Source organism: Saimiri boliviensis, chromosome 7, assembly GCF_048565385.1.
Source record: "Saimiri boliviensis isolate mSaiBol1 chromosome 7, mSaiBol1.pri, whole genome shotgun sequence".
NCBI lineage: Eukaryota > Metazoa > Chordata > Mammalia > Primates > Cebidae > Saimiri > Saimiri boliviensis.
Window position 1 is genome coordinate 73,061,711 of NC_133455.1, and position 23,559 is coordinate 73,085,269.

Genomic DNA, 23,559 nt, shown 5'->3' on the forward strand with positions numbered 1-23,559 from the left:
AAAAAGACTGAAACACATTTTCATAAATTAATATTCTATTAATTATTAAATCAAAATGTGTACAATTTTTTTTAGTGATGTTCTCACCAACTTTCTTTTAGTATACTCTGATGTGCTGCTTTATTTGGATTAAATATATGTTTTGATTATTTTATTCATCCGCTGTATACAATCTCAATTAATACGTGTTTCAATGAGTTTAGAGTAAATATACAGATTGGGAGGAGTAAAGATTAGGAGGCAGGTTAACTGACTTGTTAACTTTATAGCTGTGTTGACTTTGGACAAGCTTCTTTCTTTATAGGTTTGCTTAGTTATTTTTAACCCACAAAACATGGATAATCATCCTTATACTACAAATGCATGGTAGGTTTAAAGGGAGAAAATCTGTGTAAAACATATAACATAGCATTTGGCATATCATATGAACTCAATATTAAGTAATGATTATAATTTTAGTAGTGTAATAAAGAATAACAATGTTCTATATACTGGTAATAAACTTGTAACTCCATTATAAATTCTGCATATAAATGATATGTTTGTATTGTCCAAAAACTTTCTTGCTTTATCTTTTACACTTATCTACAACTCATATGGAATGGTATGGTATGCAGTAAAAGGTCAAGAATCAAGTTTTCCTCCTTTGGTTTTGAGGTTTTCTCATACAATTGACATACTAACATTTATTTAAATACCTATCATCTCTCCACTGATATGCATTACAAAATATTTTTTTATAAATATTCATGGGGATATTGGTCTGTTTCTTGGCTCTTTATTCTGTTCTGTTTATTTTTCTATAGACAGTGTCACACAGTCTACTTTGCTGTAGCTTTATTATAATTAGTTTTTTTTTTTTTAGATGGAGTTTCACTCTTGTTACCTAGGCTGGAGTGCAATGGTGCGATCTAGGCTAACTGCAACCTCTGCCTCGAGGGTTCAAGCAATTCTCCTGCCTCAGCCTCCCAAGTAGCTGAGATTACAAGGGCATGCCACCATGCCCAGCTAATTTTTGTATTTTTAGTAGAGATGGGGTTTCACCACTTTGGTCAGGCTGGTCTCAAAGTGACCTCAGGTGATCCACTCATCTCAGCCTCCCAAAGTGCTGGGATTACATGTGTAGGACACCATGTCCAGCCCCTATTATAATTCTCAATATCTGGGAGTGTAAACTTCCAACTTCATTTTTCTTCTCAAGAAAAAATATAACTTGGGTATTTCTGGACTTTGGTATTATCATATAAAGTTTAAAACCAACTTGTAGATTTCCACAAAAATATCTGCTAGAATTTTAATTTGGATTGCGTTGAATCTATACGTAAATTTGAGAAGAATTATGATGACAATATTGAGTATTCTCACTCATATAATATATCCTTGTATTTATTTAGGTCTCCTATAGTTTTCCTAATGATCTTATATAGTTATTTAATAAAAGTTTTGAATATTTATTGTTACATATATTTATAGGTATTTGATACGATTGTAAATTATATTTTAAAAAATTTTAATATTTATTTTTCATATGTATGTAGAAATACAATTGATTTTTATATATTGATTTAGTTTCTAGTGAGCTTATTACATTCATTTATTAAATTAATAGTGTATTTTTTTTTAGATGGAGTCAACCCCCGCCTCCCAGGTTCAAGTGATACTCCTGCCTCAGCCTCCCGAATAGCTGGGACTACAGGTGCATCCTGCTATGCCCAGGTAATTCTTGTATTTTTAGTAGAGATGGGGTTTCAGCATGTTGACCAGGCTAGTCTTGACCTCCTGACCTCAGGTGATCTGCCTGCCTTGGCCTTCCAAATTGCTGAGATTACAGGCATGAGCAATTTTAATATCCTTTTGAATTTTCTATACATATAATCATGTTTTCTGTAAATAATGGCAGTTATATTGTTTCCTTTTTAGTTCTTAATTATTTTTCCTTGCCTTGGTTCCTTGCTACAATCTCTATTGCAGCTAAATAGAAGTAGTCATAGCAGTTAACTTTTTCTCATTCTTGTACAAACTTTCTGTATGTCATCATTAAATATGACATTTGCTATAAGATTTTTGTAGCTACTCTTAAAGAAATTCTATTCCTAATTTGCTGGGGTTTTTATTTTTTCAGCATGAATAGATATTAATTTTGTCAAATGCTTTCTCTGCGTCTGTGAAGATAATAATCACATGACTTTTTTCTCCTATATTCTGTTAATGTGTTGAATTATACTGATTGGTTGCCTAATATAAAACTCGGCATTTCACTCTTAGAATAAGTTCAACTTGGTAATGATGTATTGCCATTTTTATTTGTTGCTAGACTCACTTTGCTAACATTTTGTTTTAGGTTGTTTTACATTTTGGCTGACAAGAGAATATAACTTCTAACTTGGTTTCTTGCATATTCTTACTGGGTTTTAGTATCAGGGTCTTTCTAAATTAAAAATATCAGTTGGGAAGTATTTTCCTTTTTTATGATCTGAAAGATTCATGAAGATTGGTGTTATTTTGTCTTAAATGCTTGGAAAAATTTGTTGATTCTGGGACTTTCTCTGTGAATGTATAAAGTTTTTAGGATGAAGATTTAGAATTTAGATATAGCATTTTCTCATTTGATTTTATTTTTGACACAGACTTATTAATTTTTAAAAGCAGAGGATTTATAACAGATATACAATGTTTAAGGGGAAAATGAGTGGGGATATTCCTAGAGCTTGCTTAGGAATACATATGTATGTGTATAGATACTTATTCATAAATTTATTAATTTATTCAGTCAAAATTAGAGGACCCACTATGAATTCAGGCTCTGAAGACTCATTGGTGATTTTTGATCAAGGATGTGAAGTGTACTGAGGTATTGGTGGTAACAGTGGTTGGCATAGCTGCCTTCCAAGGATGTGAAGTGTTAAAATGATAGTTGATACAGTTTAACTTAATGATAGTATGCCCAAAGAACTGAGAGGGAAAAAAAACTATAGGCAGGAAGACCAGTGGGAGGCTGTTGCCATAACTCAGTCATAAAAGTACAAAGTGCTTGACTTCAGATTAAAAATTGTAGAAATAATTAAGCAGAGAGAAAGTTGGTAAAGGAAGAAGCAATAAGACTTGTTGACTGATTGGAAGTCAAGAATGAGGAAAGAAAAGGTTCCAACCTGACAAATAGTCTTATGTCTGGATGATAAGAAACCAAGAAGGTAAAAGGGAGTCTCCAAGAGATGGTAGACATCTCTTTAGTGGGGACATATATTTCTCACTTCTCATAGAGTAGAAGGTGCTTATCAAACCCCAATCTCTGCATTTCCTTGCTGTGTATTTGTTTCTGGGCCTCAGTATCAGACCTGGAATTTCAGTCTCAGAACCTGGATCATTGTAACAGCATCCAGCAGGGAAACTGTGCAGTTTATTAAAAAACAGGTGGGCAAGACTGTGTTAGAAGGCAATTATCCTTTTTACTGTCATCTACTCTACTCTGCTGATGTTTAATTCTGAGCTTCACTGGCAGAAATCATTAATAGCTTATCTCTCTCACATGTCTGTGCAAAGGAAGAAAAACTGATAAAAATTTAAAATTAATTGTGGTAGGCTAATTATAGTAACTATCTTTGGTATAGATAATTAAAATTCACATAACAGAACGAACATATTAAAATGTAATTACGAATAGGGATGAATGTGTGGGAGAGAAATTTATTCATCTGAAACATAGTATTATCATGAGAGAAAATAATAAAGAGTAACTGATTTAGGCTATATTCAATATCCAAATTTGTTCATGTGATCATAAATACTGACCAATGATAAATTCATGTCAATATTTAGTGTGCTGTAAATTTTGACATTAGTTGTTGAAAAAATAATTACTGCATTGGCTATCATGTGTTTTTGAAAGTGCCATACCAAGATGTAAAGAGAAAAGTGCAAAAATTTAGTCTACAATTAATTCATCACTTGTACAGTAATGAGCATTTTCTAACAAGACCCTGTGGTGTCTACCCCACTTCATAGGAAATTTGCATAAATGACTTCCAGTGAAAATAATAAGAGCTTCTGTTTATTCTGTGTTTACTACCAAAGCTAGTACTCCCCATGGTCACTTCATTTAATCCTCATAGGTATCTGATTCGTCATTTAAGGAAGCAGAGACTTGGCAAGCCTCCACAACGTGGCCATGGTCTAGTATTGGAATGTAGGAGAGAAAAGATATAAACGGAAGTCTTCTAGACTTCAGAGGCTACTTTCTCACTACTGTTACTTGCATGCCATAGCCATCTCTCTATTTGGTCAGTTTTTTAAATTAACATTTTTTTTCTTGTCTTTATAATAAGGCTATAGTCTTCCTGAAGGTGGGACCATGTCTTCTTCACCTATGTTGAGGTGTTGATGTTGGATATTAGAAAGTTACGGTCCAACCTGTATATCATCTGTGAATTCAGAAATGTCTGACATTCTTAGAGGAATAAGGGCGTAGGCCAACTGGAGGAGCTCTATGACCATGAGTGGCCAAGACTCTTGGGAAGGTTCTCATTCTATGGGGAAAGAAGAAGCTTTTGCAAGCTTGGCTCAAAGGCAATAATAGTGGAGAGACTATTTTGAGTATGTCAAGGGCTGTGTCACTTAGATTGTTCCTAACTTAGTACTGTTCAGGGCCACCTACTCTTTCCAGAAAGCTTTGGATGAAGAAAGTTGTAAGAAATCTGAGTGCTTCTTTTTGAATTCCTGAGAAACATGAAAAATGATAATAATAACAACAGTAGTAGTTATTAGTAGTAATTAGTTTTCCTACCTTGTAAAATGGGGATAATAATATCTCATAGTTTTGGTTAGAATTAAGTATAGGTAAATGTCTGTCACATAACTGGGTATTTAATAAGTATTTAATTGTTGACTATAATTATTTACTAAGTATATTCAACTTGACAAATATTTTACATATGTGCTATGGACTGAATGTTTGTATCCTCCTCCAATTCATATGTTAAAATTAATGTGATTATATTAGAAGATGGGGCTTTTGGGAGACAATTAGGTCGTGAGGGTGGTGCCTTCATGAAGAGCATTTATGCCTTTATGAAAGAGACACAAATGTTTGTTCTCTCTCTCTGCTCTATGCCCTGTGAGAATATGATAAGAAAAGAGCCATTTGGGCAGACCCTCACCAGACACTGGATTTGCATACACCTGCATCTTGGACTTTGCTCTCTCCAGAACTGTGAGACATAAATATTTGTTAAGTCACAAATGATTTATGATATTTTGAAATATCAGTCTATGATATGTTGTTACAGCAGCCTGAAACAATTGAGCTAATATATTATCTCAATCCTCAAAACCACCCTGCAGAATACATGTCTTTGTTTTTTGTTTGCCTGCTATTGCAAGAAACTGAGGCACAGAGTAATTAAGTTACTTTATTAGAATCCCACAACTACCAATTGGCAGATGATTCTATGACTTTTGGCTATCTTCATTCTCTTTTTCTTAGTGCTGCTTTATGACTCTGGAGTGCAGTCTGTGTGAGAGCAAGGAGTATTTTCTCCTCTCTGGAGAGTGGAATGAGGGAGAAAGCACTTCTTGTGGATAGCAGTGGATGTTGCAGCTTCACCCCAGTGCTTTTTCAATTTTGGGACTGTGTTGTGAACAGCAAAGCTGCCGTCATGTGGTTACTTACTAATGATCACAGGGAGAAAAAGCTGCCAGTGGTAAATGGAAGGCAACATGGGCAGCACATGTGAGACAGCCCCTGGAGCTCTCCTGAATTACAAGGGATTTGAAAGGGGTCAGAACTCCCCAGAATTCTGCAGCTGAGATTGCTCTCAAGGGAATATTGTTATCATGTACTGTTGTGCATTTGCATTTACAGCTGTGAACCTCATCTAGAGTCTAGGATACTCAAGGTACTCAGGAAAGAGTTTGTTGATAGAGCAATTGAATGGCACTTGAAGGAGGATCCAGCTTACCTGGTGCAATCTGATGTCTTACCCATCAGATTCAGATAAAAGCAGAAGCCATTTTTAATATTTTAATTAGAGCATTCACTTTAAGGGATAAGGGGATTTCAAAATTGTTGGAAGGGCTGAAGGAGTATGTTATAGACTGGCTTCTAGTTCTGATTCCTAGAACAAAACAGAACTGACCTATCATGGGAGATAATAGGAGCTGCTACCTCTGTGGCCATCCCAGAACCATGCAGAATCAAGGCCTTGGTGCCACTGCTTCCGCTTTCTAGCTTCAAGTGCCCCTCATGCACAGGAAGTTGCAGGATGGACATCACTGCTGTGATCCAGGGCTTCGGAAGCCAGATCAGAAAGTGTTACTACTGCACCTAGCTCCAAAATTGCTTCTGAACACTCAGAAAGCTAGAGAATGAATATTGGAATGCTGCTACAAAGATACATCGTATTTCCATAGCCACGCTGACCAGCAGAAACAAAGAGGCAGAAATACGGCCTCCACCTGACTTCCGCCTTTCAGTCTCTATGAAATGTGCATTTGACACAAATTTTAAGAGAGTCTGAAAAATGTGGTTTTCAGTTTTCCAGTATCTCCAAATAGAAGGAGGGGGAAATGGAGGTTAAGCAACAAACTCTTACTATCTAGGCCAAAGAGCCAGCCACCGAACCCCTCAGGCCCAATTTATTCATCTAAAAATGAGGATAATAAAAGCAGCACCTGTTGTGATAAAGCAAGCTAGGAAAAAAAGATGTGTAAATTATAAAATATATCAAATTTGGTAGTGCTTATTCAGCTCTGTTCTGTGAATCATTTATCAATATATACTTACATTTCAAGCATGTTTCTAGCTATATGGGATGGATCAATAAGCAAAACAGACAAAATTTTTGCCCTGAAGAGCTTAACTTCTAGTGGAGAAAGAGCCATAACAAAACTAAATAGTTATTTTAAGAAAATTATATAGTATTTTAGAAAAATACAGGTTATGGGGGTGGGGAGGAAGAGCACATATGTGGAGGACCAGGGGTAGGGAAGACCAACTGCTGAGTAAATAGGGTGGCAGGCAGGCCTCACCGGGAAGGTGAGCTCTAAGCAAAGGCTTGGAGAGGTGCAGGACTGAGGCATGGGAATGCTGGGAGGATAGAGGGACAAACTCTAGCAAAGTGCCAGAGGAGGCAGCACGCCTGGCATGTTAAAATACATAGCATCAAGGAAGTCGCATCAGGGAGAACAAAAAGGAGGGCATTGCAGGAGATGGAGTCAGTGGGATCCCTGGGGCTGGGCCGCACGGGGGCTTGCAGGTCACTGCAAGGACTGGAGTGCTTGCTCTGAGTGAGATGTGAAGTGCTTGGAGAGCTCTGTTCAGAAAGAACATGATCCCACTGATGTTTTAAAGGTCCACTCTGGTTGTCGAGTTTGGAATAGACAGACCCTCACACACAGATATAGCTATATATATCATCGTTAATGCATAATTTGTTCAGAAAATACTTATTAAGAACTTGTGTCTGTCAGACATGGTGCTGTGTGCTAGAGTACCACAGTCAGCAAGATTGATGCCAGCTTCACCAGCAAGATTTAATTTATGACAGGAACACAGCGTCCTGAGGGTATGGGACAGAGGGCCTGGAGCCATGGCAGCAATTCAGGATGTGCAGGGAGTGTGGGAGAAGGGTGAAGACTGCATCAGGAAAACTCTATAGCAGTAAGTCAAATACAGTCCCAGAGCTATTAAAATTTTCTGACAAAAGTATCTCATATATATGAATATGTTAATGCATACTTAAACTATGTGACAGATTTTGAATAGTGTCAAATTTGAGTAATAGCTGCCCTTAACAAATCACTGATGTTCAGTGGTGTGAACTATAAAACTTAGGGACTTCTCACATGATTGTCATGAGGCAATGATGACATACGATTAACTGAAGAATAGAAATGAAATATTTGTATCCCATCAGGTGGTACAGAAGCACTCCTATAGCATTATCCATCTGCTGTTATCACCATTCAGGTTTACTCTTCAATTATCTAATTGTGTGATTTCTATGCTTTCAGTAATCTTATCTTATAAGATTTTATCATGCACATTTACCCTGCTTAAGCCATTGAGATAATTATAATGTCTCAATATACTTGAGTAACAGCTGACTCGTCATCAACCCTCTCCCCTCTATTTTTGGAGTTGCTTCACAGTTACATTCTTTTATTCTCTTTCCTACAAAAATCTCTATTTTTAATGACAAGCATAAAGGGCTTTATTAACTATTTTGTATTATCATCTTGGCACCAAATCACCCTCTTCCCACAGAAAACTTAATTTAGAACATCTAGATGTAAGTGGCTTTTAAGGTCTGAAGAACATGTTGGATGATTATAAAACACTGCATATCAAATGACTGGGGCCATGGATGTTTAAAAGTTTAATTTTCTTTTGTTCCACTTCCTTCATGTGAACTCCCCTGATTGGGCTAGATGAGGGTAGGCATGACTTTATTGTGGGAGCAGGTGTCAGAACTACGGTTGTCACCTGTAGGCTTGAATAAAACAGTGACTGCTTGGAGTGCTGCTCATCGATGTATGGGCTCTGTGGAAGCACTCAAATCCTTATACATATGAGGGCCAGGACTAGGATGAGGCAAGTGAGGTGCTTATGGTGTAAAATTTAAGGAGGTGCTCACTCTCAGGCTCCTGCAAGTGGGTGTCATCAGTGCAGGCTTCAGGTGGACCCTGCACTTGCAGTACCTCCTTAAATATTGCGGCCTAGGTAACTTGCTTGCCTAATCCTAGTCTTGACTTTTGACTGTCAACTAATCATGGTGTGTCAAGGACCTAAAACCTTCAAATTTTTGTTTATACTCCTTGGTCTAGAGAAGTTCTCTGTGCCATTATGTCCCCCATATATTTACATATTATGATGGTTAATATTGAGTGTCAGCTCGATTGGATTGAAGGATGCCAAGTATGGTTCCTGGGTGTGCCTGTGAGGGTGATGCCAAAGCAGACGAACATTTGAGTCAGTGGACTGGGAAAAGCAGACTCACCCTCAGTCTGGGTGGGCACTATCTACTCAGCTGCCAGTGCAGCCAGAATAAAAGCAGGCAGAAGAACGTGGAAAGATTAGACTGGTTTAGTCTTCTGATCTCCATCTTTCTTCTGTGCTGGATACTTCCTGCTCTTGCACGTCGGACTCCAAGTTCTTCAGCTTTGGGACTCTTGGACTTTCCACCACAGACTGAAGGCTGTTGGCTTCCCTACTTTTGAGGTTTTGGGGACTTGGATTGGCTTCTTGGCGCCTCAGCTTGCAGACGGCCTATTGTGGGACCTCACCTTGTGATAGTATGGGTCAATATTCCTTCGTAAACTCCTCATTCTATATACACCTTTCCTATTAGTTCCATCCCTCTAGAGAGCCCTGACTAACACACACATGTATTTTTTTCCAAGCCTCTGCTCATGGGTGTCTGCCTAAATGACCATGCCCCCATGCATGTCTCCACAGCGCTCTGCAGGGGGACCTGTTTGTTTGATGCTCACCTCCCTTCAAACCTCAAAGTCTTTAAGGAGGCATGATTTCAGATTTGTGTTTGTGTCCCTAGCACCTAGCCACCATGTCCTGTACATAGAGTTCTAATAAATGTTTAGTGAATAAGTAAAAAAAGTATTGCAATCAACAAGAAAGCAGTCATTCTGAACTCAGCCACGTTTAAAAAAGCAAATCTTCCAGATGCAGATGAATCCTGATTGTGCTCCACAGAGGGACGATTTGCCATTCCTGTCTGTGGACTGTGTAAGTGAAATAAAGTAAAAAAATGATTTCTAGAAAAGAGATACCTTAAATGTCAGGCACATTATTATCTAAAGCGTAGCCACCTGCCAGCGAATTACCTTTGCCACAGGTTCGAAAGTAAACACAGATGTGGCAGGAGTAATTATCCCAGAAAGCAAAAGCACTTCTGCCATAGACTAGAAGATGGCCTTGCTTGGCTCTTTGTGAGGGGACAAAGGCAGGCTGGGAAGAGCCCAGAGCCTGAATGGAAGGTGAGGGACCCAGGAGCTTTGAGGACAGGATGACAAGGGCCACAATCTAAGAAAGAAAAATTGTCTGATGGAAAAAGCGATGGATCATAGTAGCCTCCCTCCATATTTGAAGGGCTATAAAAGGGGATTTAGAGGTGTTGTAGGTTATTGCAGAGACTGCTACTAGCAGTTTTAAAACCAAAACAAAATCAAGCAGTTTCTGAACATCAGTATGTTGTGTGTATAATTAATTGTATACTTCTTAAAACAGCCCCTGCCCAAGTCAGACCCTATAATCCAAATTGTACAAATGAGAAGAACGAGGGTGACAGGGGTTCTGTTACTTGTCCAAGGACACACTAGGAGTAAATGGAAGAATGGGGTTCAAATTATTTGTGGCAGAGGCTGTGCTCCGTCCTCTGTGTTACTCGAGATCTTTAGCTTGTGGAAAATGGAGCTCTCAGTCCACACTTGCACTGGTGGAGTTCCTGACAGCTTACAAGCACTTTTTACATATTGCAGCAATAAACCTCTGACACAGGCATAAAAAGGAACTAAATTCTTTTATAAGGAGTGGCTTGTTCAGTCACATGACCAAGTATCAGCTGAGCTGGGACTTTGACTTTAAGTGATCTCAGCTCCACAGGGGCACTTCTCAGAGTTCTTTGACAGGGTATTGAAGAGGCTATTCCTATACCAGGGGGGAAGCTAGATTTGATGGCCAGCAAACAACACCAAAATTCTGGGACCCTTGTATTGCTTATATGAAACTCCCTTTTTTATAGCACCCATCACACACAGAAAATGAGAGAATAAAGGAAGTGTTATTTTAGTGAGTGAGGGCACAGCATAATAACGTTGAGTACAGGTTTGTGTTGAGATGAAACAGTCATATGCAGACAGCAGCAGTGAGACAAGAACAAGGAGAGAGGGCACAGATAACATAAATCTGTATAAAATAATAGAAAATCCTTTAAAATTATGTGAGTAAAGATGTCTCTGCAAAATGCACTATGAAATAATTCTGGATGGTAGGGCTTACTTTTCAATGAATTTTAAGGCCATGAAATTTTATGGTGAAAGAAATATTATTTAATATTAATGAATTTTTAATTAATGGGCACCCAGAGTCAAACACATACACACACACACACACTCTCTCTCTCACTCTCTCTCTCTCTCTCTTTTTCATATCTTTTCTATTGCATTTAACTTTTTCAAATAAAATTTAATGGAATTTTTATTTCTGTATTTGGTAAGAGGTTATATTTGTTAGATATGTAGATTTCAATACAGTTAAAAGACGTTAAGAGGGAGATTGGCTATTAGAGCTTTGTACCACTGGGCTGCACTGACGAGATCAGAACAATCCAGGACAGGCTGGCAGTTTCCTGTCCACAGATGCACTGATTGGTTAACTGGGAGGTAGCAGACACTGGAAGACTGACAAATAACCACCAAATACTTGATATTAACTGGTAAGTCCCTTTACTAATGAACGGAGAAAACCAGAATGGAATATCTATGTAAATATTAATGCATCCCTACTTCATTAAAGAAATGACAAACATGTTCAGAAGATTGTTTGGCATGGGATTCAAGCAATAGGACTGGGATGGTCTCATCATTATTTTTAATTACATATTTGATTGTGTGATTATTTAATTTTTAGTTTTCTATTTAGATATTTTTCTTGCTACTGTCTATCCAGTGTCTAGCATATAGACTTACATGTGTTAGGTGTTTGATAAACATTTGTTGGATAAATAAATGAATGATTTCATCACAAATGATGGCATGATGCAATCATCCATCTTGAGGACTGAGATTTTCTTTTGCACTCATCAATGGGCTCTCCACTCTGGGCAATATATGAGACAGCTGAGATATATGCTCTCTGGTTTCTTTTTACTATAATCATCATTGCCTCATATCTGGCAAATTATTATTAGACAGCTATTATTATACAACTGAGTAAATTACAGGTGTTGTCATGTCAATTACTTTGTAGATGTCTGGGATCCCTGAGGGTAGGGGCTATGTGTTCATGATCTACAAGAACATGCCTTTTGGTGCTTAGCAACAGTGTCAGATGCATGATAAATATTTGCTGAGTGAGTAAATGATTGCCTTATTGAGAACACGACATAGTTCAAGGATAGAAGATAAATTTGCTGTGACTGCTACCTCTTATGTTGTGGCAGATGTCTCTAATTGATCATGGAACTCTTTCCCACAGAAGTTAGATGAGGTCATGGCCTCCTTTCCCTCCAGGCTCTGGAAAGCATGAGTAATACTGGAGTTGATCAGTTGAAATCTGTTTCCTATCCCTATCTTATTTTCTTGGTTGGGGCTGCAGGATTATTCATTCAAGGATGTTATAGTGGTTATAATTCAACAGTAAATATATGTCTAGTGTTTACTATTCATTGTGCTACATGTTGGGGCTTGAAGATGTATAACATAGCTCCCCACCATTTAGAAGTTCATTCTCCAGTGGTGAAGAAAGATCCCCAAACCTAAAATGATAATGTAGTATAATATTTGCTACAGTAGAAGCATATATATGAGCTATGGGGACATGGGGAGGGAGAAATCTATTACCTGAGGAGAAGTGCATGTGCATGTGTATTTCATGGGGGCACATAAAGAAAACTGAAGAAAATGTGCGGAAAGGAAGTAACATTTGAACTGGCTTTTAAAAACAAGACAAATGATGTGAAAAACAGCATTTAAGGTAGCACAGAGAAGGAATAAGGACATTTTAAATATGGATACACATACCTGACATCACAGCATGTTTGCACTGTGGGACGTTTGTGGAGTGTTGCTGTTTAGACCAAATAATGGTTCTGTTCCTGTTGGAATTTCAGCCTGTTCTAAAGATATTTGAAAGTAGACTCATGTCTTGATGTATCTGAGATCATACTACCTAAGATCGTCTACACAACCAGCTGGCTGTGACTATGACAGATGCTGGAAGTAGCTTTGTAGCTTTTGTACATCGTGGACAAAATAGGGTTGCACACACAACGGCAAAGCCATCATTCTGCTCAGGCAATTTAAAACATCCAAACTAATAACAGTTAAAACAACCTGCTCTTTGACACCATGTAGATCAGGCACTCGGGGTCACTGAAGGTTCCACGTTTCCATGTGGTTTTGGTATGAGGAGCAGGGCTTCCACTCCCCTCTCACCACACTGTGATATGCCGATTCTGTTCACATTCCTCACCTTCCCAAAGCTCTCATGTCAAGAGAGTAAAGGGGAACAATCAGAAGAGGGAGAGAAAGAATAGCTTTTAAGATGACGGCAGTTTAATTAAATAGTGAAAAAAATGCTGGAGGGCCACTTGTAAAACTCCTTTTCTTTGGAAGCAAACCTGCTCCTCCATTTTCTGTCCCCTGCCACTCGTCTGTCTGGCTTCTACCCCGGTGACCTTGGGAATGTCCTTCACTTTGTCGCCCTTGACCTCACAGGTCACATCTACTTAAGTAAGTAGTCCTGTTTATTCTACTTCAAAATGCATCCCAAATCTAATCTATTTTCTGACCCCATTATTGCCTTATTTAAGCTACTATTCTTCCTCTTTCTCCTCCTTCTCCTCTTCCCCTCCTTCCTTCCTTCCTTCCCTCCTTCCTTCCCTCCCTCCCTCCTTCCTTCCCTCCCTCCCTCCCTCCTTCCTTCCTTCCCTCCCTCCTTCCTTCCTTTCTTTCCTCTCTTGCTTTCTCTCTCTTCCTTCTTTCTCTCCTTCCTTCCCTTTCTTTTTTTTTCTTTCCTTCCTTCCTTCCTTCCTTCCTTCTTTCTTTCTTTCTTTCTTTCTTTCTTTCTTTCTTTCTTTTTCTTTCTTTTCTTTCTTTCTTCTCTTTCTTCTCTTTCTTTCTTCTTTTTCTTTCTCTTCCACAGCCTTCTAAGTGGTATCCCTGCTACCATAAAACCCTCAGCATCCCTACCACAGTTATGATAGAACACAATTGTGATCTAGTAAAGTCTACAGTAATGTCACAGAGTTATGATCCAGTAAAATCTAGGAAGCCATTTCCACAGAGCATCAAGTTCACACATCCTCTTACAGCATGCATGAAGGATAAGCTCCCTGAGCTAGCGCCTATGATGATCTTGTTCATCTGGTATAGAGAGCACATGGTAGGCCATTTCTAAATATCTTCTGAATGAATGGATGTGTATAAAGTCTTTCACAAACTAGTCAGAGTATATCTGGTTAGAATCTCTCCCCCTCCTTACTCTATCTGTACCCTAAACTGTAGCCATGCCCTGTTTCTCACCTTTCTCTGAACTATCTCCTTCCATGGTCCCATGTCTTCCCTCTGACTAATTTCCTTTCATTTCTTCTCCATCTAGAACTCTAGTATCGATTCCTTAGGCTACAGCACAAATCCCCTAGTAGAATAAAATGGTAAGTCTGCTGTACTGAGACTACCCTGTGGTTCTGTCATTGACAGCTTTCCCTTCTATTTTGATAAAATCTTTACATGTTTACTATTCATACCTTTTGTTACTTGGTCCTTCTTTCTATTTCATGTTGTTTGTGAATATTTTGTGAAAGTGAAAAGTTTTAGAAAGCTGTTTACCTAGTAAGTTCTAGAGGAGACAAATAACCCAGCAGAGGAAAGTTTGGAGAAAATAATTATAGCAAAGCCAAACATCATGTGTCTATATAGATTCTTGAGCTGAGCAAATGTGAGCAAACCATCCAAAAAGACCCAAGAATTAATTACTGTGAGAGACACATGTGCAATGAGAAAGTCTAAATAAGAATAAGCAGAGGGTGCAGACCCTCTCCCCCCCTATACTTTTACCATCTGTTCCACACTTCTATTTTCTGTGAGAAATTTTACTGTTAACACTCCTCAATCTGGGTTACCGTCAGTTTTCATCTACTTTCCTCTCACTTTTTTTCTTTCTCAAATATTTGAAACAAAGCAGTCAACTGTCAATGATGAAAAATAAATACTGAATGCCAGATTAGGAGGTACAATGAACAAATACACTTATAGAAGGTAAAACCACCTCCACTAATGCCAACTCTATTATCGACAATAGAAGATATGAGACAAGATATATTGCAGTGGGCATTAGAGGAACATTAAGATTTTTTTAAAAATTCATAAATATACAGTTAACTATAAGACAATGATGAACTCAGCTGGCTGGGCAGATACGAGCAAACCTTATAAGCTAACTTTACTGAAAGAGGGCAATGACTCTCCCTAATATATTTCTATTTGGCCAATACATGATAGTGAAAGAAAAAAAAGAAAAGAGACAATGATTTTGTGTCTCTGCAGTTAATGTGTATTCAGGAATTATTTAGGAGGCTTGAGAATGCTATGGCCATGTCTCTACTTGTTAGTTTCTTTTTCTATAACCTGCTGCTTTCTGTCTGTTACACCTATAGTTTTCTTTGCAGCTGTGCTCAGTGCCAGATAAGGCTATTCTCAAAAGCAGAGTAAGACAGGAGGCAGGCACCATTGGGAGAAGAAAGTAAAAACAATGCATTGTGATTAATAGAGTGCTTCACACACTGTGCTAGGCCAAACACTGTTCTAGGTAGGCATTAGAAGCAAGCAAAAGAAAGAAAAAAAAAATGTGCACAATCTTGTTTAAAAGACAAGAATGACATAGTTTAAGTATTTGTAAGTTAATATATACAATATTGTGTGTGTGTGTGTGTGTGTGTGTGTGTGTGCATGTATTTTGAGATGCTACATTGTAAGTATGGCTGGAGTATAGAAAAGGGAGGTGTTAGTGTTAGCTGGAAGGGTAGAATAAAAACATTAGGAAAGAAGCAAAGATAGAGAGTAGCTGGAAAAAAAGAAAAATGTAGAATTGGACAGAGAATGAAAGACAATTAAATAAGTCAATGTAGAATGAAAAAAGAAAGGGAAAAAACTAAAGCTGAGTTGACAGAAAAAGAACAATTTTTAATGTTGGGGAAACAATGACAGAAAACAATTATTCTACTGCAGTGTTTATTTAAAATTTATTGTGCTTTTAACTCACGCTTCAGCTTTGTAAACAAAAAAATTCAAAGTAGTAACCATCATGTATATTTTCCCATGAAACTAACATCACAACTGAAAAAAACAAGTAAGCTTAAAGTGGATTTCAAAGAACTTTTCAAGCTTCCACTATTGTGGCAGAGAAATCTGTTCATCAAATATTGAACAATTTAACAATTTTGTCACTTGTGCTAAGGGTGATATTCATGAGGTAAATATTTTAAAATATTAAAATTGTGTTATTTCTATAGATACGACATAAATATTTTTATTTAAAAATACGTGGCCAATAAATTATGAATATGACATACTGTAAGTTAATAAAAATTTATGGACAAAAATTTCTTGATAATGGCAATGTAAATTTTACATATGTAAGTTACTATTGCTACCTAACAAACTACCCCCAAACTCAGCAGCTGAAAAAAAAATTTATCTCACAGTGTTTTGTGGATCAGGAATGTGGGAGAGACTTAGTTAAAAGGTTCTGATTCAGGGTCTTCCCTGTTACAGTCAACTGTCGTGAAAATCTCAGCAGAGACTGCAGTCATCTGAAGGCCTGAGTAAGGCTGGAAGATCTACTTCCAAGATGGTGTATTCTCACATGGCTGTTGGTAGGAGGCTTTAGCTCCTTGCTAGATGTTGCGTTTTGCTCACCACATGACCTCTCCATAGGGCTGCTTGAGTATTCTCATGATAGTGTAGCTGGCTTCTCTCAGAGAGACAAATCCAAGGAAGAAGAAGACAGAAAGCGTGTTGTCCTTTATAACCTAATCTCAGACATTGTACTTCATCATTTCTGACACATACTATTTGTAGGAAGTCAGTTGCTGAGTCTAGCCCACACTCAAGGGGTGGGGGAATTAAGTTCGACCTCTTAAAGGGAGAGGTGGCAAAGAATTTATTGTTGGTATATTTTAAAACAACTGCACACACTATGTTAAATATATATCTGTTTGTATTAATTTACTCAAGAAATGGGTGACAAGTTTGTTTTATTTCCATGTGCATTAAATGCTCATGGGGTACCAGAATAAATGCATTTATACATTTGTATGATTTAGACAGACCTTCCTTAGTCTTTCACATCCTTTAGACAACAAATTACAATATCATTGATTTTCACCATATATTGGATTAGGTGATTTACATGTTAAACTCTGAACTTATAATTAATTATGTTATTTATATTTGTGAGTTTTACTCTTGTATTTTAGAGAATAAGAAAGAATAAATATCTGGTCAAAGATAATGAATAGAGACAGTCATTATCATTGAAGATTTTGTTAAATGCAAATTGACTTCACCAGTAACCTTTTAATAGATAAACAAAAGCACATCTGCTTATTTTATGGCTTAATAATAATAGTGGCACTTTGTGAATATCTGAATTGCTTTTAACCTTTAAGTGTAAAAATCAGTCCATAACATATATGTAAACTAGTAGATACTATCCCCAACTTGGGTAATGTGTTGGCTAATTGTCAACTTGACTGAGCTACAAGGTTTGCAGATACTTGATTAACCATAATTTGAGTGTGTCTGTGAGGGTAAATCTGAATGGCATTTACATTCAAACTGATAGACTGAGTAAAGCAGATTGCCCTGCTTGATGTGGGTGCGGCCTCATCTAATCTGCTGAAATTCTGAATAAGATACAAAGGCTGACCCTCCCTCAAGAAAGAGCATTCATTCTTCCTGACTGCCTTTGAACTGGGACATTGGTTTTTTCCCTGCCTTTAGACTGGAACTGAACATAGGCTCTTCCTGGGACTTGAGCCTGCTGGCCTTTGAATTGGAACCCACTGTCAGGTCTCTTCGGTCTCCAGCTTGCTGATTCCTTCACAATGTAGATCTTGGGAGTTCTCAGACTCCGTGATAGTAATTCGTTATGACAAACCAATGTCTTTCTCTCTCCCACTCTTGAATTGGTCCTGTTTCTCTGAGAACCCTGAATAACACAGTGACATATATATATATATATATATATATATATATATATATATATATATATACACACACACACACACACACACACATATATACACACACATATATATGTATATATACAACATATATATGTATATATACACACATATATATACAATATATACAACATATATATATGTGTGTGTGTGACATACACATATACAATATATATATGTATATATGTATATACATATATATATAGTTTGTGACATACACATATACTATATATATACATATGTGTATATATATGTATATATGTATATATATGTATATATAGTATATGTATATGTCACACACACACATATATGTTGTGTATATATATACATATATATAGTATATGTGTATGTCACACACACACATATATATGTATATGTGTGTGTGTGTGTGTCTGTGTGTGTGTGTATATATAAAAATTCTTTCTTAGTTAAGGTCATGCTGTGTCTCAAGACATTTGTGGTCTAGTCCTTGCTCTAACTTAGAAAAAGTAGGTGACTCCATGCCTTTCTCTTCATGGTATGGATTACATGCTTGTGCCTCTTCAAAATTCATATTTTGTGTGTATAAAATATGTGTTATTTTATAACACATATTTTGGATCGAGAACACCCATGCAATGGGATACACACAAAATTCATATTTTGTGTGTATGCCATTGCATGGGTGTTCTCGATCCAAAATCATTTAACTAAGACTGAATTTTTATACACACAAAATTCATATTTTGAAGTCTAACTCCCATTGTGATAGTGTTTGGAGGTGGGAACTTTGGGAGGTGATTTGGTCATGAGTGTGGAGCCTTCAGGGATGGGATTAGTCCTCTTATAAGAAGAAGCATGGGAGAGCTTGCTTCTTTTCTGCTCAGTGCCGCATGAACACACATAAGATGACCATTTGAAAACCAGGAAAAGTGCCTTCACCAGACACCAGATCTGCTGGTGATTTAAATGTTTGGCTGTGTCCCCACACAAATCTCATTTTGAATTCCTACATGTAGGGGGGACCTGGTGGAAGGTAACTGAATCACAGAAGCAGATCTTTCCTGTGCTGTTCTCATGATAGTGAACAAGTATGAGATCTGATGGTTTTAAAATGGAGAGTTTCCCTGCACAAGCACTCTTCTCTTGTCTGCCACCATGTGAGACATGCCTTTCACCTTCCCCCATGATTGTGAGGCCTCCCCAGCCAAGTGGAACTGTAAGTCCAGGAAACCTCTTTCTTTTGTAAATTTGCCCAGTCTTGGGTATGTGTCTTTATCAGCAGCATGAAAATGGACCAATACAGCTGGTATCTGATCTTGAACTTCCATCTCCAGAACTGTGAGAAATAAATTTTTATTGTTTAAGTCATCCGGTCTATGGCATTCTGTTGTAGCAGCTAGAATTGACTAAGACAATTCACTTCCTAATAAATAAATGATGTAGATTAGATGATCTCTAAGTTTCCTTCCAGATCTGAAATCTAATATGCCATGACTCTCTAAAGACATCCTCCTCAATCTGACTCTTACCTTTCAGTACCACCCCAGAAAAGATGACCTCAGCATGAAGATCTGTTGTTCTGCATTTGGTACATATTCAAAAGGCCAGCAAAAGAGGAATTATCAAAGGAGTGGGAAGGATATTTATGGTCTTTGAATTAGTATGTGTGACAGCTTTATGAAAGGATAAACCTCAGAGTGCCCGGTTTCTCTCATTTATGCTTAGGGGATTTGTTCTTATAAGTCCTATTAAGTAGGTAAATCCTCAGTATATCTGTGAGAGCACAGACTAACAAATATCAATTTACTTGCTACTGTTTGCTTGCTATATCCTTGGTAGATGCTTCCCTAATTCTTCTAGAAAATGTATCCAGTGAAGCTCAAATTTATATGCCATCTTTAATTTGTTTGTTTTAGATAAACCTCTCACAACAGCTTCTTCAAAGAATAGATTGCTAAGATATGAATATGAGCTTGAAAAATATCTCTAGTATGGCCAAAAAATACATAAACTACAGCTCTTTATTCAGTGAACTACATTATCACACTTCTACCAGACTTATATGTATATGAAGAGAAGAATTACAAGTAACTAAACAGAATCAAGATCAACCCCACATTCAGAGATGCACAGCACGTAAGGGTCATGGAGAAGTGGCTTTAAATCTCAGCTTTATTAGGAGCTTGGGCTCAACACTTGATCTCTCTCAAGTCTCAGTTTTCTCAGCTGCAAAAAAGAAGAGGAAAGTCACAACAATATGACCTACCTCATAGATGAGAAGGCATAGGAATTCCTTAATAAATGGTAGCTGTTATGATTACAAATAAACCAAATAAACATTTGGAAGGAGAATAAATCCTCTCCACATAACTCATTTGGGAGTTAAATGAAACATTATCTCTATTCTATAGTTTTATCACCTTTCTTTCTTTTATTAATTTCAAGAGGTGTTTCTCATGCAAAAATATAGCTGTGCAAATTGCACATTTTTATTCATAGTTGCTAGGGATGCACAGTCCTTTGATTCAGGCTGGGGATATCTGATGAAAGTGAAATATTCACATGTGGCAGGATAAGGGCAAATGAGGCTGCATCCCTCCCTTTTCTTTCAAGAGAAGTCCAGGAATTTCCTGACAGGAGGCAGTAACAGGGCCCAGGATGACCTCCCTTATGTGTAGATAAGACTATATTATCTACGCATACATCCAGTCTTCTAGGATCTAAGCCAATGGGATGCTTTGCAAAGTTGAGATTCTCCATCACGCTGCAAACTCTTTTCTTGGAGAAAACAGATATTATTCTCTGTTACTTTATGTGCACTTTTGCTATTTTCATGCAGTTCCATATCTACATATAATGTTTTAGAACTAATGAGCAAATCCCATTGCATGGGTGTTCTCGATCCAAAATCATTTAATTTAAGAACACTTAATACTAGAACTAAAGCCACCACTTTATATATATATATATATATATATATATATATATATATATACACGTATATATATACATATATAATTTTATATATGTACATATATACATATATAAAATTATATATGTATATATATACGTATATATATATATATATATATATATATATATATATATAAAATTTCTAGGCATTGTAAATTTCAGTTTTCTTTAAGCCCTAATCTTCTAATGTCTGTCGAAATATTGTGTAAACCAGTTTATCAATACTTGGAAGACTTAATTTCCTTGAGAATCCATCTCTGCAGGCTCCATTTCACGTGGACACTAGAGTAGGTTAAGACACTGCTTGTCTAGCATTTTAACATGCAAGTATATTGAAAAGAAGCCCCATTGTTCCTTATACCAACCTGACTGTGGCTGCCATATAAAACCTACCGAGTCATATATTTTACTCATCTGAATAAGCGCATTATAAAATGGCACTAAATTTCTTCCTCTCAGAGACAAGGAATGCTCAGGGTATTAAGAACATCAAAAGCAGAAAAAGTTAAGTAGTTGCAACAGGTACAGATCTAAGGCAAAGAACTACATCTAGCCATGGAATCTCAGATCAAATATGCCTGCTTTTTCCTTTCGCCCTTTGGGGTCGTTCCTCTGATAAATAATTCACAGACTGCAGTGCAAAGTAGTTTGCATACTGACAAGATTAAAAAGAATGCTTTGTCTGGGTTAAATTTACAATCTGAAACCTTCCTTTAAAATGTCAAGAAGGTAATTAATTTAAGAAGGTTTGCCAAGCAGAGTCTCTGACCCTGTCAGAAAAATTTCATTTCCTGAGGATGAAGGGGATGTTGCATTTATCTTTCCCAAATGCCTGTTTTGGTTTCCATTTTAAGACTATTTTCTCCTTTCCTAACATGCCTTTTACAGCCCTTTTCTTTTTAGGCAAAAATTAACCCAGTATTCTTTCTTGGTGGATTTTTTTTTTTTTCTAAGATTATCTAACACAGTCTGCAAATTACCTGTGAGTGGGGACTAAAGCACAGGTCAGACCTTTTGACACAAACAGAAGAGCATTTTCCATGGAAAGCACTCTCTCCTGCCTGAACACATTCACACAAGCATTTTGAGTAGCAGCGGGAAATGCATAAATTCAACAGCATGAAAATTCGCTCTTGGCTTAGCCCCACATATGCACAGTAGTGTGCATTCTCATGAATGAATGCTTATGACAATCAGTGGGGTTTTTACAGCAGTTCTTGAAGCCAAGTTTACTGGTGTAAAATTTTATTAGCAATCGTGTCCCCTAACTAATCTTTGAAGGCATCACAGAAGAGATTAAACAATGCATTGCTGTTTGGAAACCTCATCCAAAGGCCCTGTATCACGTGTGCATACACGCATACCCATGGCAGAAAAAGAAAGCTGTTAATCGGCCCACTACAAGTGTCTTTGAGTTCCTCTTAAAAATAGAGTTTCTCAGAGTAGCAGGGCTACATAGATGTTGTCTCATTGATAGTAACTGGGAAGAAATAATTTCATTGCAAATATATTTCAAGAAACAAAAAGGTCAACTGAAATGTGCCAAAGTGCTAAATGTGAAGAAAAATAGTTCAAAATGTATGAAATCTGAAATAAGAATCTCATAGTTTTAATATAAATCTAAATCTGAGATGTGTTTAATAGAGATGCCTTTGGATACTTAGCTGTCTTCCCTAGGTACCAACTCTTGACCCTGGTGAATGATGTGTTTGTGTTGCTACAATCCAGTTTCCTGAGATTTTCCTTCTACATCTCGTGTCATTTTGGCTAGGTCAGGATGTGTGATATCAGTTTGACAGCTGTGTTCTCTGAGGCTTTCGAAAAACAGTCATGGACAAATCATTTTGCACATCCCTCACTCACTACCATCACACCTTGGGAAATGGCACATGTTGGGTTTATTTTGCATGGAGTCTATACTATGAATATCTCAATACTCAACATTAATCTCTAATCCTTTTTGGTGGAGTATTTGTTGTTTTTAAAAAATATTATAGCTGCTTTTAATATTTTGGGAAGTTTTGGTAGTACAACCTAAAAGTAAATATTTTCTAGTGTGTTGGTAAGAAGGCAAACACACAGCTCAAATTAATTTAAGAAAACCTATATTTCTGATTGCTCTAAAGATTATTTTTGAAAATTTCATATAATCCTTCTCTCTTTTCAAAGCAAAAGGTGAACAAGTTCCTCAGAAACTGATTTTGGAGGAATGATTTATTTGAAGGTGATAGTATTTGAATGTAGAAGGAAGTATGTGTTGAGGAGAGCTGTAAATTTGTCCCACAGGACACCATTAGGGAGTTGTCACGTGTTTTAGTTTTCAAGCAAGAGCATACTGCACTTGCTCTAGTCAAAAGCATCCAGAATAGCCTTGGTTGGTATCCTTGGGTTTCAGCAAGATTGGCATTCCCTGTGTGTTAGTGGAACCCTTCATCTGCTGTGCTAAAACCATCATTGAAGGACACAGAATAAGGGCTTCAATATATAAATTAATACTGTGATTTCCCCTACCATACTCAGTTCTAGAACTTTTCATTCATTACAATTTCCTCATCATCCTGCAGTGAGGAAAAAACTCAATCAGCAACCCACTGAAGAGCATAATGATTGATCTCAGCCAAATTTC